Source organism: Protopterus annectens, chromosome 15.part0 (assembly GCF_019279795.1).
Source record: "Protopterus annectens isolate FY-2018-M chromosome 15.part0, PAN1.0, whole genome shotgun sequence".
In the NCBI taxonomy this organism is placed as follows: Eukaryota; Metazoa; Chordata; order Ceratodontiformes; family Protopteridae; genus Protopterus; species Protopterus annectens.
The window spans coordinates 98185555-98204575 of NC_056749.1; the positions used below are offsets into that span (position 1 = coordinate 98185555).

At 44.4% G+C, this 19021-nt stretch overlaps 1 protein-coding gene across 1 annotated transcript in view; it reads left to right on the top strand.

The window, feature by feature from the left end:
* LOC122789797 overlaps nucleotides 1-19021 on the top strand; it is an 825084-nt gene that overhangs the window by 145260 nt on the left and 660803 nt on the right.

Here is a 19021-nt window from a genome sequence, read left to right on the forward strand (position 1 = left end):
ATAGGTTCAGTGTAAATTTCTCGCCTCCTTCACCCCCAAAAGAAGAAATACTTATCCCAGCTGAATGTAATCTCCCTGTCATCTCAGATGTCCAAGTGAGAACCGCCCTAAACAAAGCAAAAAACACAGCATCAATGGGACCTGACGGTATCCCGGGGTGCGTGTTACTTGAACTCCAAGGGGAGCTAAACCCACACATAAAAATGCTATTTAACCTTAGCCTTACTTTGGGATATGTACCTGAACACTGGCGTACTGCAACAGTGGTCCCACTCCACAAGGCGGGTGCCTCTACAGACCCTGGAAACTACCACCCCATAAGCTTGACTAGCCTGGTCTGCAAAGCTATGGAAAGAATCATTATGGAACTCATAAACAGAGACATAGGGGACCTACAGATGCTTGACCCCACCCAGTTTGGCTTTGTAAAGGGCAGGTCCTGCCTTTTAAACCTGGTTGACTTCTTCAAAACAGTCACTAGAGCCATTGATGAGGGCAAAGCAGTCCATACAGCATACCTGGACTTGACTAAGACCTTTGACACAATACCCCACTCAGGCATCATAGATAAGCTAAACAGCTTAAAAGTAAACCCTTATGTCACTAGATGGGTTGCAAACTGGCTAAAGGAAGGGAAACCCATAAAGTTAAAATCACTGGAGCAATTTCAGACTCAAAGCCAGTCACAAGTGGTGTCCCACAGGGATCTGTCCTGGGACCCCTCTTGTTCGGCATTTACTTCTCAGATGTTAAAGCAAACATGGGAGGGCTGTGGCTGACAAAGTTCGCAGATGACTGCAAACTAGGTGCCATAGTCGATACACCAGCAGATACACACATCCTACAAAAAGGCCTCACTGAAATGGACAACTGGTGCCGTAGTCACGGCCTTAAACTAAACGCCAAAAAATGTATAGTTATCCCTTTTGGAAAAAACAAAGTACCCACAAATTATCACATAGACAGTAACCCATTGAGTACGGAAAAAGTAATCAGAGACCTAGGGACCCAAGTAGACAGCGACCTCTCATTTGACACCCACGTTGCCAAAGTGGTTAGAAAAACATTCTACCTTGCACACCTCATCATGAAGGGTTTCACATCCAGATCCAAGGATGTCATTGTACCCCTATATTCCTCCCTCATCAGACCCATGATTGAGTACAATGCCCCATTTGGTATGTACCTCACCCGGCACTTGCAACAGCTGGAGAGACCACAAAAGTACCTCACCAAAAGGATCAAGGGTCTCCAACATATGTCCTATTCTGCCAGACTAAAGAAACTTCAGCTCTATTCAGTAGCATACCGCCTGCTCAGAGGTGATCTCTGCCTGACATACAAGGCCATGTCCAATCAGGATCTGATGGACATGCTCCACCTCAAAAAATCCAAATCCATCAGGACCACGAGAGCTAAAGACTTAAACTTCGGCACAAGTATGAATAGGACATGCTGGAGGGATAGATTCATAACCCAGAGGCTTCCCATGCTTTGGAACAGGATCCCAGTTCGTATTAGGCAGAGCCCCTCACTGAATCTCTTCAAGAGAAATCTTGATGAGTGGATGGGAGATCATAAGTTTACCCCAGGGGTCACATCTGTGTCACTGCTAGACAGAGGCACAGTAAACTAATTCTATTAGCCGATTTATAGCATTTATAAGTGTTTACTGTATCTGTTTCTGCTTGTTTTCTGAAAAAAAAAAAAAAAATTTCTCTTGTTTTCCCGCCTTACTGAGCTAGAATAGTCCAGTTTCAGAGCTTGCTGATCCCTGGACTTTGTTTGCAGTTCCTGTTACTGATTCTTTGCCTAATTTGGAAGAGAGGAAGTTCCCTTGCTTACCAGTGGGAGTGGGAAGCATTGAGCTGCCTGTTGGTCCAGTTTTGTGAGGTTTCAGCCAGTAACTTGTAGTTTATTGGTCGTTTTGGGCCAGTTCCTACCTTCTTTCAGCCCCCTGATATAAAACACGCTAAACGCGCGTTTTTTAGCTTGTACCTACTCAGCACAGATCCTCGTGGTGGCCAGCAGAGTAATCCAAGCTTCAGAGAGCTAAAAAAGCGACTTTACCTGATTTAAGTATAATTTTTGTAGCTTTCCACTTTTATTTATCTAGCAACTGTATTTCGCCTGCTTGCTGATACATTGTTATTGTTTATTCTGCATTTATTCTGTTATTGCACTTGGTTTCTCAGTTTGTTACTTTTAAAATCTGTAACTGTTGCAAATTGTTTGTGTAGGCTGTGATAGCCAATTTATAGCATTTATAAGTGTTTACTGTATCTGTTTCTGCTTGTTTTCTGAAAAAAAAAAAAATATATCTCTTGTTTTCCCGCCTTACTGAGCTAGAATAGTCCGGTTTCAGAGCTTGCTGATCCCTGGACTTTGTTTGCAGTTCCTGTTACTGATTCTTTGCCTAATTTGGAAGAGAGGAAGTTCCATTGCTTACCAGTGGGAGTGGGAAGCATTGAGCTGCCTGTTGGTCCAGTTTTGTGAGGTTTCAGCCAGTAACTTGTAGTTTATTGGTCGTTTTGGGCCAGTTCCTACCTTCTTTCAGCCCCCTGATATAAAACACGCTAAACGCGCGTTTTTTAGCTTGTACCTACTCAGCACAGATCCTCGTGGTGGCCAGCAGAGTAATCCAAGCTTCAGAGAGCTAAAAAAGCGACTTTACCTGATTTAAGTATAATTTTTGTGGCTTTCCACTTCTATTTATCTAGCATCTGTATTTCGCCTGCTTGCTGATACATTGTTATTGTTTATTCTGCATTTATTCTGTTATTGCACTTGGTTTCTCAGTTTGTTACTTTTAAAATCTGTAACTGTTGCAAATTGTTTGTGTAGGCTGTGATAGCCAATTTATAGCATTTATAAGTGTTTATTGTATCTTTTTCTGCTTGTTTTCTGAAAAAAAAAAAAAATATCTCTTGTTTTCCCGCCTTACTGAGCTAGAATAGTCCAGTTTCAGAGCTTGCTGATCCCTGGACTTTGTTTGCAGTTCCTGTTACTGATTCTTTGCCTAATTTGGAAGAGAGGAAGTTCCCTTGCTTACCAGTGGGAGTGGGAAGCATTGAGCTGCCTGTTTGTCCAGTTTTGTGAGGTTTCAGCCAGTAACTTGTAGTTTATTGGTCGTTTTGGGCCAGTTCCTACCTTCTTTCAGCCCCCTGATATAAAACACGCTAAACGCGCGTTTGCGCGATTTAGCGCGGAGCTGCTACCGTTGCACACTAGGGCAGCGCCGGTTAAGCAGATTTAAACTATTAGGGCTACCTAAAGTCCACTCTTCAAATTTTCCCTTAAAACTACCTTCCTCGAACTATACTACTGATCTAATCAGCATATCCTATAACTAAAAAGATCATCTCTACCTGACTTCGAGTAGACTATTCTTTATCTGTCAAACCTAGCACTTGCTCCTCCAGTACTTATCACCGTGATACAGCACTCTTGTTATAGATAGTACCCCAAAAAAGCGAACCCCATTTCCCGGACACCCACATCCCCCGGAATCTCTTTTAAAGTTTTTTTGTCTATTTCTTCTAGCATGTCGAGGGATCAGTTGCTAGTGTCCTCTCCTGCTCAGCTGGTGAACCTGGGAATATTGAGGTAATGTTACAATTGCCTCATGTACACAGACAACCCTCTCCTCCTCCCATAAAACACAAATACATGCGAGAGATGCAACTATACGGCCAAACTGGAGGCTGAGCTCTCTCAACATAGGACTGGCAAGACCAGACAGGAGGAGAAGGTTACCACACACACTATAGACCCAGTCTCACATAGTACCATCACAACCTCAAATCATACACATAAACACACAAAGACATACTCGGAGGCTCTGATCAAAAATCTACCAAAACAGCAGAGGCCACCAAAGCAGACACCCAAACAACCACCACCTCAGAACACAACACCTGCAACACATAGACCTCACAGTCAGAGTGTCAAACAGTCACAGCCCTCAAGGCCAAACACAATGCCAGACACACTAGTCATTGGTGACTCCATAGTCAGACAGACTGATGTCACGCTCACCAGACTGAGTAAGGAGAGAGTTACAGTAAGCTGCCTGTCGGGCGCTAGAATCCGCCACATAACGCAAGCACTCAGGTCTCTCAACAGCAGGTACAAATACGACTCAGTCATTGTCCACGCTGGTGTAAACGACCTGAGACGTACCTCCTTGGACTACATGAAAAGAGACATTGAGGAGCTCTCTGATTATGTAGCCCAGGCAGGTATGACCCTGAACTTGAGCATTATCCTACCTTCACCTAGAATGATGCCACAATACAGTGATAAGATGATCAGCTTTAATAATTGGCTTAAATTCTGGTGTCATTCAAAGGGGATCCAATGTCTGTCTGCCTGGGATGACATGCTGGACAAGCCACGCTGCTTCGCAAGGGACGGCTTGCACCTGTCACCCTGGGATTCGGATATTGGCAAAGGCTCTTGCCACCCCCATAGTGCCTTTTTAGGCAAGGCTCAAATTCTAAACCTACCACCCTAGAACACAAAAAGGAAAAAACTAAGGGTAATGCTGCTCAATGCCAGAAGTCTAAATCTCAAAATGCACGCACTCGAGGCCCTTCTCAGTATGGAGAACATCGATGTCTGTGCTGTGACAGAAACCTGGTTCAAGGCTCCTGAGAGCACCCCAGCACTAACAGGTTTTACCTCATATCATGCGTTCCAGCCCCAAAATCCGGACAATACCAAGAAAGGAGGGGGGGTATCCATATTCATCAAGGACACCCACACCTCAAGACTGGTGGCAACGCACGATGCATCGGAGACCATCCAGGTGCAATTAACCATAGGCAAGACTGCTCTGCAAATTGTAGCATGTTACAGGCCACCCTCACAAACTCAGGAACCTCACATGGCTTTCCTGAAAACACTGGAGGGGATAAATGTATCTCCAAACACCATCATACTAGGTGACTTCAATTACCCTAATATAGACTGGGAACACTACTCAAGCCCAAACACCCTAGCCCAAAAGTTCCTGGAATTCATAAACTCAAATGCCATGGAACAACTAGTCACCATCCCCACAAGAGGAGAAAACATACTTGATCTCATTATCACGAACATGGGAGCACAATGTTCAACACCGGAAGTATACCCCTCACTGGTGAGATCAGATCACAAACTAATCTTGCTGGAGGTCCTCATCCCACCCCCACCTGAAACAAAAAAGACCACAGTAAAAAACTTCTCGAAAGCCGACTTCACACTTCTAAAGACTAGTGTGGTCTCCTTTAAGGCCCCCGAGCGGAAAACAGTACTCAAGCCGCTGAATCACTTACAAATGCCTTCTACCAGCACCTGCAGGACTGCATGGATAAGGCAATCCCAAGCAAAACCAAGACTCTTTGTACCAAGGGCAAGCATCCAGTCTGGTGGACCCCAGCCATAAACAAACTCTACAACAAAAGGAGGAAGCTACTACAAGATAGAGCAAAATCCTTAAAAGGTAAGACACCTTTGATCACTATAAGTAAAAAACTAAGAGCTCTCATAAAATCATCCAAAGCAAATTTTGAGAGAAAAATAGCTAAAGACTCAAAAGACAATCATAAGGCCTTCTTTAGCTATGTTAGAAACCTAGGAGGAAACTCCCAGATATGCTCAGAACTAGTTCAAAATGATGTGAAGATTACTGATCCTACAGACATTGCCAACATACTGGCTGACAGGTTCAGTGCAAACTTCTCCCCTCCCAAAAGGAGAGATATCTATACCAAATGGTTGCAGCCCCCCAAACATCTCTAACGCCCAAGTGAGAACTGCTCTCTCCAAAGCAAAAAACACAGCATCCATGGGACCTGATGGTGTCCCAGGCTGTGTGCTCCACGAACTCAACGAGGAATTAAACCCACAGCTAGGACAGCTGTTTAATCATAGTCTCACCTCTGGATACGTACCCAGGGAGTGGCGCACTGCGACTGTGGTCCCACTTCACAAAGGTGGTGCCTCCACCGACCCTGGAAATTACCGGCCCATTAGCTTGACAAGCCTTATCTGCAAAGCCATGGAGAGGATCATAATGGACCTCATAAATAAAGACATAGGGAATTTGCAGACTTTGGATCCAACCCAGTTTGGCTTTGTCAAAGGCAGATCATGCCTTTTAAACTTGGTTGACTTTTGAAACAGTCACCAAAGCCATTGATGAGGGAAAGGCAGTCCATACAGCCTACCTCGATCTGGCGAAGGCCTTCGATACAATACCCCACTCGGGTATCATTGAAAAACTCATCAGCTTAAATGTTAACCCATACATCACAAGATGGGTTGCAAACTGGCTGAGTGACAGAACCCACAGGGTCAGAGTTGCTGGCGCCATGTCAGACTCAAAGCCTGTCACAAGTGGTGTCCCACAGGGCTCAGTCCTGGGCCCACTCTTGTTTGGCATCTACTTTTCCGAAGTACAAGCAAACACAGGAGGGTTATGGCTGACAAAGTTTGCAGATGACTGCAAACTGGGCGCCGTAGTCGAAAACACATCTGACACAGATGTCCTTCAGAAGGGTCTCACAGAAACGGATAACTGGTGCCAGAGCCATGGCCTAAAGTTAAATGCCAAAAAATGCATAGTCATACCCTTCGGGGAAAACAAGGTTACCCCTAGCTACCATATAGGTGGTAATCCTCTGAGCACAGAAGAAGTTATCAAGGACCTGGGGACCCAGGTTGACAGTAGCCTGTCATTCGACACCCATGTAGCTAAAGTAGTTAGGAAGACCTTCTACATTGCCCACCTTATCATGAAGGGATTCACATCTAGATCAAGGGAGGTCATAGTCTCCCTATACTCATCACTCATCAGACCAATGATTGAGTACAATGCCCCATTCGGAATGTATCTGACCCGACACTTGCAGCAGCTGGAGAGGCCACAAAAGTTCCTCACCAAAAGGATAAAGGGTCTCAAAAATCTGTCCTATGCTGCCCGACTGAAAGAACTCCAGCTCTATTCAGTCGCCACCGCTTGCTCAGAGGTGATCTTTGCCTGACATACAAGGCCATGTCAAACCCAGATTTGATGAATATGCTTCACCTCAAAAAATCTAGATCCGTCAGAGCCACAAGGGCGGGAGACTTAAACCTCGACACGGCTATTAATAGGACATGCTGGAGGGATAGATTCATCACCCAGAGACTCCCTATGCTGTGGAACAAAATCCCGGTATATGTGAGGCAGAGCACCTCGCTGGCCTTGTTCAAGAGAAATCTTGACCAATGGATGGGAGATCGCAGATATACCCCAGGGATTACCTCAGTGTCACTGCTCGACAGAGGCACAGCAAAATAAGGGTATAGTTCCCCATACTAAAGGGGTGGCGCAAGCCACAAAACTATGGGCTAGGCTTGTAAATGCCCTCGGGCAGATAGCCTAGTATGAACCTATGAACCTATGAACCTATTATATAAGGGGACCTTCACTGTGTCACTACTAGACAGAGGCACAGTATTCTAGATTTTATCTGTACATGTTTGTACCATTTCATGGGGTGGCAAAAGCCACATCACTATGGCTAGGCTTACAAATGCCCCAGGGCAGATAGCCTAGTACTATACTATGAAACTATGAAACTATGTAGAGAGAAATGGTTATATGCTATTGGTCTGTTTACAATGTAAAATGGTTGATGTTATTCTCAATAAAGTGTTGGAGAGAGAGAAATAAATAAAAATAACTGTAGTCATAAAGACATACAGTACTTAATTCCACCATGAATAATTTCTCAAGTAATCTTTTGGATACTTTCTGTGAAAATCACTTTTAAAGGGCTAGCATTCTGCTAACCAGCTTGTATTACACTAGACCAACAGTTACAGCATGCTTTCTGCCTTCCCTTCTGCTAGCTTCGCCTAATGTTCTGTAGTAATCTTGGATGTGTGTTTGTTTTTTGGTAATATCTAAACTAAGTGAGCAGTCATTTTACATTCAGAATCCTGGAATATTGGCAAGAGTTGTAAGTGGCCATTAAGCCATTGGCCTACAAATCTGCTATGAACCTATGAAGTTGGTCTTACTCTATAGCTTAGTATCTCCTATGAGCCCTGCTTAACCTTGTGCTGATACCGCAGACGGGTGTTCCTCACCACCTGCTTCATGAAATAACACACAAAATATTTTCAGTTGTTTGAAAGCCTTATCTTCAGCTAAGGCTCGAATCCCTCCTTCTCTTCACCCAAGTACGTATTATAGAAACTGTTCTTTTTTCCTTGTATATAGTAAAAAAAAAAAAAAAATTATAGAAACTGTTCACTTACTTGTATATAATAAAAGAATATAATCATTATTTCATAAATATCTGTGTATCATGGTTGCCATAACTCGTGTATATGGATTCAATCATGCCTGCCTCATACCTTTTCTGCTTTTCTAATTTTTCTACTTCGTTATAGTCCTAGTTAGTATATGTGGTTTCATTCTTATCTGCCTTGAATCTTCTGTAAATAATTTTCTGCTTGTATATAGTATTAGAACCTATATGTTACTATGTGATCTAATACTCCATAAAAAATGTTGCTCATCTCTGGAGCTTTTCTCCTTGGGCCTTGCTGAAAATGGACACTTACCCATTCAGACCATCCCAGTAAACAAATGATAAATAAATGGATGAGGTCTTGTTTTTTTTTTTGTAAGTTCAGTCAGAGAACAGGCTATATTAGCAAAACTAGATGCAAAAAAGATGCAAACTTTCATTAGTCACCTGCCAACCCTAAGAATGCTTTTCACTTGATGTTTGGTACTGGGTATAAGCCAACTTTTGTTACCTACTCTTTTGTCTCTTTGTGGTCAAATTATTCCATCTCCTAATCACATAACCTAAGTATCTGACATCTGTCATGTGAAGCTTACTTTTGGCAGCAATAAAAGCAAATTTTGCCTGGATTGGCTTAGCTTGTGTTTTAGTTAAATATGGCTCCCAGTCTTCTGAGCAAATTGTTTGTGATCAAGATAAACAGCTGAGTATATGGCATGGGGTCTCACAGACTTGTCTGTGAGGTGTTGAAAAATGGCTGGAAACCATGAAGTCGAAAGGGTAAGTCAGTATAATAAAAAAAAAAAAACTTAAGGGATGAAGAATGCAATCATCTCTTTGGCTTTAGGGATGAAGGTTATCTGCCAAAACCCTTTTGTCTAATCTAGGTTGCTCAAAACCATGCTTTGCCTAGCATCTATATAAATTCATCCATTATGGGCATTTAATAAATGTCAGATTTGGACAGTTTATTACAAAATCTTATGGAGCCATCCAGCTTTTAGATTAATACATTTAGAATATTACACTAATTTTTGGACTCCTAAATAATTCCCATTTGTTAGCATCTTATTGTTTATTATTATTTTTTGGCCGTTGATCAAGATTGTTGTTGTAGCTGATTGTTCCCTAGCCAAATAGTCTAAGGGAAAGGGTTGGCATAATGGTTCAGGTTTTACCCTACAGATACAAGGTACAGAGTTTGATTCTGACATCTGGTTATTTCTTAGGCTTGTAATAATGTGTGGACTGATAGTCTACCTATAAACAGGGTGGTGGGATTACTGTCTTCGCAGCACAAAAATTGGGAGAATTGAAGAAGTCTGCTAGCTTTCCCTGAGAAGTGCGTGTGTTTTTGTAAAATCATAATTTGTTTGAAAGGCTGTTACCTTGGGAAAGGAGCACTGGAAGAAACTGGCATTCACAGAGATCAGTAAGAAAGGGGCCTGGAATAGTAGGCTAAAATCTCAATTTCGTATTTGTCAGTGTAGAGTCCTGTTTTTGTGTAAATGTCAGAATGTCATAGTTAGGCAGCATTACTTTCTCTCCGGTATCCTCTTGAAGCCAGGTTATATTTGTTGAATTGGTCAGAAAATTAGATTTTTGTGCATCTTTTCTACCTTAAACTGTTTTGTGTCAGTGGTGTGATTCAAGAGACAATCCTTTGGATTGCTATCAAACCTATTTGTGGCAGTAGAGCAGATCCAAGGACCATGAACCACTCAACCCCCTTCTCTTGAAATTCCTAATGTATTCTATTCAGACAGTAGTATTATTGCACTCACTTCTCATCAAAAGCTTTTTAAAGACCAATACAGGAGCCCAACCATTCTGCGGTGGTGCAGCGGTAGCATTGTTACCTCACAGCAAGAGGTTCTCCCGTTTGATTCTCGGCTTGGCTTGGGGGAGTGCCTTCTGTGTGGAGTCTGCATGTCCTCCCCGCGGTTGGGTAGTATTTGAAAGACGTGTGTGTAAATGGGCGTGCCTTCGTTGAAGGTTGGGCATCGAGCTGGCACCTCGGCGCTTCGTAAAAGTCTACTTCCAATCATTAGTGGACCGGAGTTCCGCTGCGACGACCCCTTACCGGAAAAAGCTGAAAGACAAACAACAACAGGAGCCCAACCCATGCCTCCCAAACTACATTCCTCACAACTCAATTTAACCCTAAATAAACATGCAACTATTTCACACATTCCTATCAACCTAAAATATGCTGAAAAGGGATTTTTCTACAAACCCACTAAACAAAAGTAAAATAAAATAAGATAAGATAAATAAAATCCAGATATACTGGCTATAACTGAATCATGGCTCAATTCTGATACTTGTGACTTTTTTTCTACTTCAAAGGAAGAAGTATTTATTCAGTGTTAAACCAGGTACAACAACAGGTGAGGGTACTCTGATGCTGGTTAAGGACAGTAGTAATATCATTTGCCTACACCTGAGTACATCCCTAAATGATCATGACCCCTAACTGTCTATCTATCAACCTGCTCAACAAAAAGTGGCAAACAGTAGTTTGATTGTTGTCTGATTGTTGCTGCCTGTCTTTCCTCCCTCATGCTACTTGTACACAATTTACTGATCTCATTAACAGTATTATAAATGTAATGAAAACCTAAAATTACCTTACCTACTCCCAGTTGCTTATTTTCCACAAAATTCACAAACCTAACACCTGCCCATCATGGTTCTATATTAGAACATCAAAACTTCCAACTAGCGAATGCTCACATGACGGAAAATGCAGGACCTTGAAGTTTTTTTTTTTTATCACAGTGCAGTGAAGATTGGAATATTTGCCCTTTCCTCACTGTAATGCGATCTCAGAGTTGGAATATATATTTAGCGGGGGTGTGGGAGGCACAGCCCCCCACAGTAATGATTTTGAGGTCCTGCATTTTCGCTCGTGTGAGCATTCGCTATTTAGAACATTCAGTGTTCTAATTTAGACCCGCCTATCACTACAACTACAAAACATCCTCAGAAAATACTCCTCTCCTATGAATCTCCATGAACACAGTAAATATCTCCTGACCAGGACCAAGTCCTATGATAGTGCAGACAACTCACTTTACTCAGCCTATGTTCCTATACACAGAAACTCCATTCCACCAACCCTAAAACAAAGATAATACTACCACAAGTTTCAAGCACATCCTAAAAAAACAACTTACTTCTCATGGCTAGGCTCATAGTCCCATCCTGACTAAACCTACCTTTTTTCTGTTTCTCTTCCGTTGCCAATCTCTGTATCGATCACTGTGACTCTCTCACCATTTTTATCCCTCGTCTCTTTTTTTCTTTCAACCCTCCTACTGCTTCTCCAGCTAACCTATATCCGTAGTCTTCTCCTAATACACCCTCCTTATCTCCTTACCTATCTACTGTTCTCAGCCTCTCCACGATCACAAATTTGTCTGTTTACGGTTTTCTAAATTTTTCTGCTTATACCCTCTCACCGCCTTTTCTGTTTTCTGTTCTCTGTTCTTGCTTTATTGATATCCAGCCTTATTTATGTCAGTATACATACTGCACTGATGTTCATCATGTTTCACTGTTGCAGTCATTACACTTGGGGTTATCCTGCTGGCAGGCTACCCGCAGTTGGCCTGAATTCCAAAGTCCTGGTCCGGCGTCGGTTGCTGTCGCCTCTTCCCTGATGTCAGTGCGCCAGGGGTATATAAGATGCAGCCGACGCCATTTTCTTCAGTCTTTCTTGCCGCACGGTGCCCGAAGCAAAAGCAGTTCGCAAGTGCAGACTCCTGAGATTTTTGAAATAGAATTTCAGAACCGAAGTCTTCAGTAAACTAAGTACCCTGTTGGGGAAACTTTTTCTTGCTCCAGACCGATTTCAGTAAAAGTTAACGATTGTATTTCTTGTGGGAAGCAAATACCTCATAAGGATTTTCACTCTTACTGTATTCCTTGCCTAGGCCCTGACCACAACTTTGCTAGTTGTCAGTTTTGTGCTAGATTCAACCAATGCACTATTAAGCGTCGGTTTGATTTTGCTTTACATTACTTTGGCCGAAGGTTTAACTACATAATGCTGTCAGAACAACCAATGACCGGAATTCATAAAAAACGCAAAGATAAAGAAAAGGACAAGCATCCGAGGTCCAAAACTGACGACGAAGCCTCTTCTAGGCCAGTCGCCGGTTCTCAGTGAGGCACTTTCGCAGCCCCTGACACCCACTACCTCAGAGCCACAGGCCACCTCTGTCTCCCACGTGGAGACAACTAGGCCTCTGAAAACTCAAGGTATTGGGCCTACGGAAACTATTCCCTCAGATGGCTCCAGAGCCGCTGAGCAGGCATCGGCTTCTAAGGGTGTTTTCAGACCTACACAGCTTACTATCAAGTCCACTTCAGCAGCCAAGGCAAAGTCAAAAACACGTTTAAAGACAAAGAAACAAGTACAGCATTCCCCTGGACAGTCATCCATGCCAAAGAAACAGATGCTTAAAATGGCCGAGGACCTAATTACTTTGATCACGGGTTCCCATCCCCCTCCTGATAAAAGGCCTAGGCAAGACACTGACTATGACTCCTCTGACCAGGTTTCTATTCCCTCTGATTCCTCTTCAGAACAGGGATATTCTTTTCCTCCCTATGAGGAATCTGATGCTGAAGAATCTATACCATGTCCTTCAAGAATGCAACTGCAGTCCTGACATATGGGTTGTCCTGCCTCAGGCAGCCCTTCGGTCGGCCGGATTCCAAAGTCTGGGTCCGGCGTCGGCTGATGTCGCCTCCTCCCCGACGTCAGAGCGGCTGGGGTATGAAGGCATCCGCCGACGCCATCTTCTCCAGTCTTTCTTGCCGCGCGGTGCCCGAAGCAGAAGCAGTTCGCAAGTGCCGGTCAGTCAGCTCCTGTGTTTTCAGTTACCAAAGTCATCTAAAAGCTAAGTACCCCATTGGGGAACATTTTTTCTTGCCTCAGCCGATGTCAGAAAAAATTGAAAAAGTTAATAATTGTTTGTCTTGTGGTAAACAAATACCTCATAAGGACTTCCATTCTTACTGCCTCCCTTGCCTGGGCCCAGACCACGACGTCTCGGACTGTGCTGCCTGTGCTTGCTTTAATAAGCGCACACTCAGGTGCCGGGCAGAATTTGCCGAAGACTTTTTTGGCGAATCTTACGCTTACATCATGCCGTCGGAACAACCGACAGCACAATCTACCAAAAAACGCAAGGACCGGGACCGACATCCTCGGCCCGCGTCATCCACCGATATCACGCCTAAGCCCTCCGTGAGTGCATCGGTCCCTTTGGAAGCAGTAATTCAACTGCTCCAGGTCGATGACACCGCTTTAACGCATTCTTCGGTCCCGGAGATTTTACCGGTGCCGGTTGTTGATTTTCCTCCAGAAACCAAAGCTCTAGATTTACCCGACACCATTCCTGTGGACAAAGTTACACCTGCATGTGGGGCAGCTAGGCCTCCGGTATCCATGTCCATCAAGGCCTTTGCACGTGCTAATGCTGCCAGCCAGGCCAAGGCCCATCCTAAACCTACTTCTCAGGGCCCCTCTTCTGATAGACAGATCATGACTCTAGCTGCAGATCTAATCTCTCTTATCAGGGGTTCTCAGCCGCACCCAGACAGAGGTTCTCAGCCGCCTGCAGATAAAAGGCCTAGAACTGAGCAGACAGACACCCTCTCTTCAGATGAAGCCTCTGGGGATTCAGAGCACTCAGATACCCAGGAAGAATCCTTCCAGGCCTATGAGGACTCGGATGCTGAGGAATCAATTCCCTCTGCCTCCCCTCCAGAGGATATTTCTTTCGGTGAAGTTCTCCACTCCATGAGAGAACATTTTCAGTGGCAGGGTCAGGAATTTTCTGACTCCAGGAAAAGGCTACGTACCTTCCTTAAGTTACCCCAACACAGGCCTTTAGCTATCCCTCCAGTGTTGGATGTCCTGGATGATGTATACTCAGACTCCAGTGCTTCTCCTGATTCTCTCCCTCCTGCCCCTGTCAAGCCAGACAGATATTACAGGGTCCCGGAAACCCATAAGCATCTCTTTAAGGCCCACTCTGTGGACCTAGAAACTATTTCACAGGGCCCCAAAGGAGTGGCTATTTCCTCGGCCAAAAACCCTCTGCCCGCTGACAGGGAAGCTAGGTCCCTGGAGAGATGGGGCAAAAAAGTTTATACCTCTTCCACCCTTGCCATGAGGTCTCTCAACTGCCTTTTTCATATGTTTCAGTACCAGGATTACTTAATGGATGATTTGCAGAAAAAGTTAGCCTCTCCTGAGCCTATAGATAGAAAGGCATTGCAGGATTTGGTTCATAATACTCAGCAGGTTAGCAATCATTTTCTTCAGTGTGGTTATGATGCATTGGAAGCTTCATGTAGGGCAGCTATGACAGGGGCCGTTATACGTAGACATGCTTGGTTGAAAGAACAGCCACTGCCAGACCATGTTAAAGTAAAGCTCCTGGATGCACCTCTGGAAAAACAGAAGCTTTTTGGTGCTAATGCACAAGATGTGTTGAAGTCTATTGAGGAAAAGGTAAAATCAGTACAGTCAAGGATTTCCTCCAGGTTCAGCCTCCCAGATTCAGCAGGAATTGGCCTTCAAAGAATTGGCACTTTCCAGACTCTGACAAGTTTCAAAGGGGAAAAAACAGGCGTGCTCGAGGTAGAGGGCAATACCGAGGCTCCTACAGGGGCCGCCAATAGCAACCACCAAATCAGAGAAGTGGCGCAGGGAGTTCACCTGCACCACAGGGACAATCACAATGACTTGACTTTCACTCCGCCTACCAAGGTTCAGAGAGAAGCACCTCTAGGCGGAAAATTATCCTTATTATCAAAGAACTGGCACATTTTAATCAAGGACAAATGGATTCTGGACATAATAGACAAAGGTTACAGGTTCCACTTCCATACCTTACCAACGAGACAAGGCATGCCAAACCTGCCACAAAATCAAAGGGCAGAGGCACTCATACAAGATGTTCTTCATCTCACATTGCTGCAGTCCTTACACTTGGGTATACCGCTGTCCTCGGTCGGCCCGAATACCAAAGTATATGGCTGACGTCGGTCATGGCGCATTAAACCGACGCCAGGACGTCAGGGTATAAATGCGCATGACCGACGTCATCTCTTCAGTCTTTTGCAGCGTGGTCGATGCAGAAACAACGTTGCGAGTGCAGGTTGGCGTCCTGAGATTTTCCGAAATAGGAGTTTCAGACCGAATCAAAGTTGGCTAAGTACCCCGTTGGGGAATATTTTTGTTTTTTCTTGCCTCAGAATTTTACCGGATGTCAGAAAAAGTTAATAACTGTATTTCTTGTGGGAAACAGATACCACATAGGGATTACCATAACTTGTGTATACCTTGTTTAGGGCCTGAGCACGACGTTGTTGGGTGTCCCTCTTGTGCTAGGTTTAACAAACGTACTATTAAGAGGAGATTAGATTGTGCCAGGTTAGTCTTCGGGAAGCGGTGCAACTACAAAATGCCGTCGGATGCTCCGGCGCCCGCTTCTTCGAAAAAGCGCAAGGACAAAGGGACTAGGCCTAGGTTAGAGGAACCGGCCGTCCCCGACGTCGGGTCTTTAGAAGGTTCGGTAGAACCTGAGGTTCAGACAGAAATTTCTTTACAGTCCCAGGGAGAGACTTTACTATTGCAAGATGTGTCCTCTCAGGAGGTAGGCCAGGCTGAAGGGGCTTCTCGGGTAGCAGTCCTCCCCTCTCTGTCTAAGGTAGCTAGGCCTTCCCCTACTGTTCCCAAGGCTTCTCCCAGAGGTAGGCCAGGATTAGCTGGCACTCCTAGTACTGCAGGCCCTGTACACAAGAGACATATGCTTAGGATGGCAGAAGATTTAATTACTATGATTAGGGGTTCTATGCCCCCTCCTGATAAGAGGCCTAGGGGGGAACCTGAAATTGGGGATTTAGAACAGGATTCTGATGCTTCCGAGTCTTCGGCTGAAGATGTACAGGAGTTTTCCCCATACTCTGATTCTGAGGTGGATGATACTACTCCTTCTGCTTCTCCTCCTGAGGAGTTTTCATTCTCAGACTTTACATTCCATGAGGGAGCATTTTAAATGGGAAGGCCAGGATTACTCTGATTCCAGGAAGAGACTTAGGGAATTTTTGTTTTTACCCCAGCATAGGCCTTTAGCTATACCTCCTGTTCTTTCTGTGGTGGAAGATGTTGTTACAGAGGCTTCTCTTAATCCTGATTCTTTGCCTCCCGCCCCTATTAAGCCGGACAGGTATTATAGGGTACCTGAAGCTCATAAGTATCTTTTCAAGAACCCTAGGGCGGACCCAGAGGTTGTTTCCCAGGGACCTAAGGGGGTTAAGGCTTCTGTTGTTAAAAACCCGGTCCCTGCGGATAAAGAGGCAAGGGCCTTGGACAGATGGGGAAAGAAAGTTTATACTTCTTCCACTTTAGCCATGCGGGCTTTGAATTGTCAATTCCACATGCTTAGATACCAAAACTATCTTCTTTCACAATTAAAGTCTAAGGTGGATGCTCTGGCAGAAGGTATTGAATGTAAGGAGTTACAAGATCTAGTGCATGTTTCTGAACAGGTGGGAAAGCATTCCTTGCAATGTGGTTTTGATGCTGTGCAGGCCACTTCAAGGGTGGCTGCCACGGTACTATGTCATGAGGCACGCCTGGCTAAGGGATCAGAATTTAGCTGAACATGTTAAGGCAAGGATCTTGGATGCTCCTTTACAATCGGATGTGTTGTTTGGTTCTCCTGTTGAAGCAGTTTTAAAGAAAATGGAAGACAAAGCTAAGTCTATGCACACTGTTAAAGATTTTTTACAGGTTCAGCCTCCAAAGTTTAGTAGAAATTGGCCAACCAAGGGGTGGACATATCCTTCTTATGACTCCCAGGCTAGGGCTAGGCCTAGACGTGGTAGGGGCAGAGCTCAGAGCTCTTTCAGATCTAGAATAGGGGGTTCACCTGCACAGTCTTCTGGTGAGGGCAGGGGTCAGCCCTTTCGTAGACAAACCCAATGACCTACCTTTTCAACTGCCAGAACCTTCCCGTCTGGCAGCACCTTTGGGAGGAAGACTGGCATTTTTCAAGGAAAACTGGAGTTTAATTACCCAAGACAGATGGGTATTGGATATCATTCACCACGGTTACAGGTTTTATTTCCATACTCTGCCCCCTTTCAAAGGCATGCCAGACATTCCTCCTCAACACAGACTAGAAGCTTACAGGCAAATTTCTCTGCTACTCCGGATGGGGGCCATACAACCGGTGCCTATGGCAGAAAGGGGCTTAGGTTTTTATTCTCGCCTATTCCTAGTTCCAAAAAAGGGGAACACGTGGAGACCAATTCTGGATTTATCTATCCTCAACACCTTTCTGGATATTCCCAAGTTCAAGATGCTGACATTACAACAGCTTTTACCTCTGCTGGGCAAGGATCACTGGATGGTAACTTTGGATCTCAAAGAGGCTTATCTACATGTGCCTATCACACCAAGTTGCAGGAAGTATCTGCGTTTTCGAGCTGGAGATTCTCATTATCAGTTCTCTGCATTGCCCTTTGGCTTATCTACTGCGCCCAGAGTATTCACAAAAGTTCTAGCCCCAGTGATAGCTTTCTTCAGATTGAGAGGAATACAGATTTACCCTTATTTGGACGATTGCCTTATTCTGGCTCAAGGGAAGGACGAGCTTCTACAGCACTTGAAATATGTGATAGCAGTGCTAAGATGCCTGGGGTATTCTGTGAACGAAACAAAGTCCAGTCTAGTACCCTCACAAGACATGTGCTTTCTGGGTGTGAGACTGAATACAGCAACCCAGATGGCCTTTTTGACCCCGGACAAACAAAAGAGCCTCACACTTTACTTCCAACAACTATCACATCAGTCCGGGCTGACTGCAAGGACAGTCCTTCAAGCCTTAGGGTTCATGGCATCTTGTATTCTGGTGCTTCCCAATGCCAAACTGCATATGAGGAAGCTACAATGGTATCTCAAAAATCTATGGACACAGCACTGCCAGGATCTGGACACTGTCATTCAAATAATACCTTGCATCCAAAAGGAATTTTTGTGGTGGGCTCAGCAATGTCACCTAAACAAGGGACTTTCTGTGACCCAACCAGAGGCCAGTCAGATTCTAACAACAGATGCCTCGGACAAAGCTTGGGGAGCTCATCTCGAGGGGAAATGGATACAGGACAAATGGCCTATCAGACTGCAGCATCTACATATCAACTTGAAGGAAATGTTGGCAGTCCAGTTTGCATTAATGGCTTTCAAGGATTTACTTCTCCCAGGACAGCTGCTGATCCTTACAGACAACACAACAGTCATGTGGTACATCAACAAACAAGGGGGAACACATTCTTACCCTCTATGCAGACAAGCAATGATTTTGTGGGACACTGCTCTCAGTTTACAACTAAATCTTCAAGCAAGGTTTCTGCCAGGAGTACAGAACTCCTTAGCAGATGTGTTAAGCAGGCAAATCATGGATCCCCACGAGTGGCAACTGGATCTTCATGTATTTCAACAATTGACAGTGTCATGGGGAACTCCAGACATAGATCTGTTCGCTTCTCCCCTAAACCACCAGCTGCCAAAGTATTGCACAAAAAGGATTCATCACGCAGCTTGGAAAGTGGATGCTCTTTCTTTCAGTTGGAAAAATCTTCATGTGTATGCCTTTCCACCTCTGCCTCTCCTCCCAAAGGTACTTCTGAAGGTCAGACAGGAC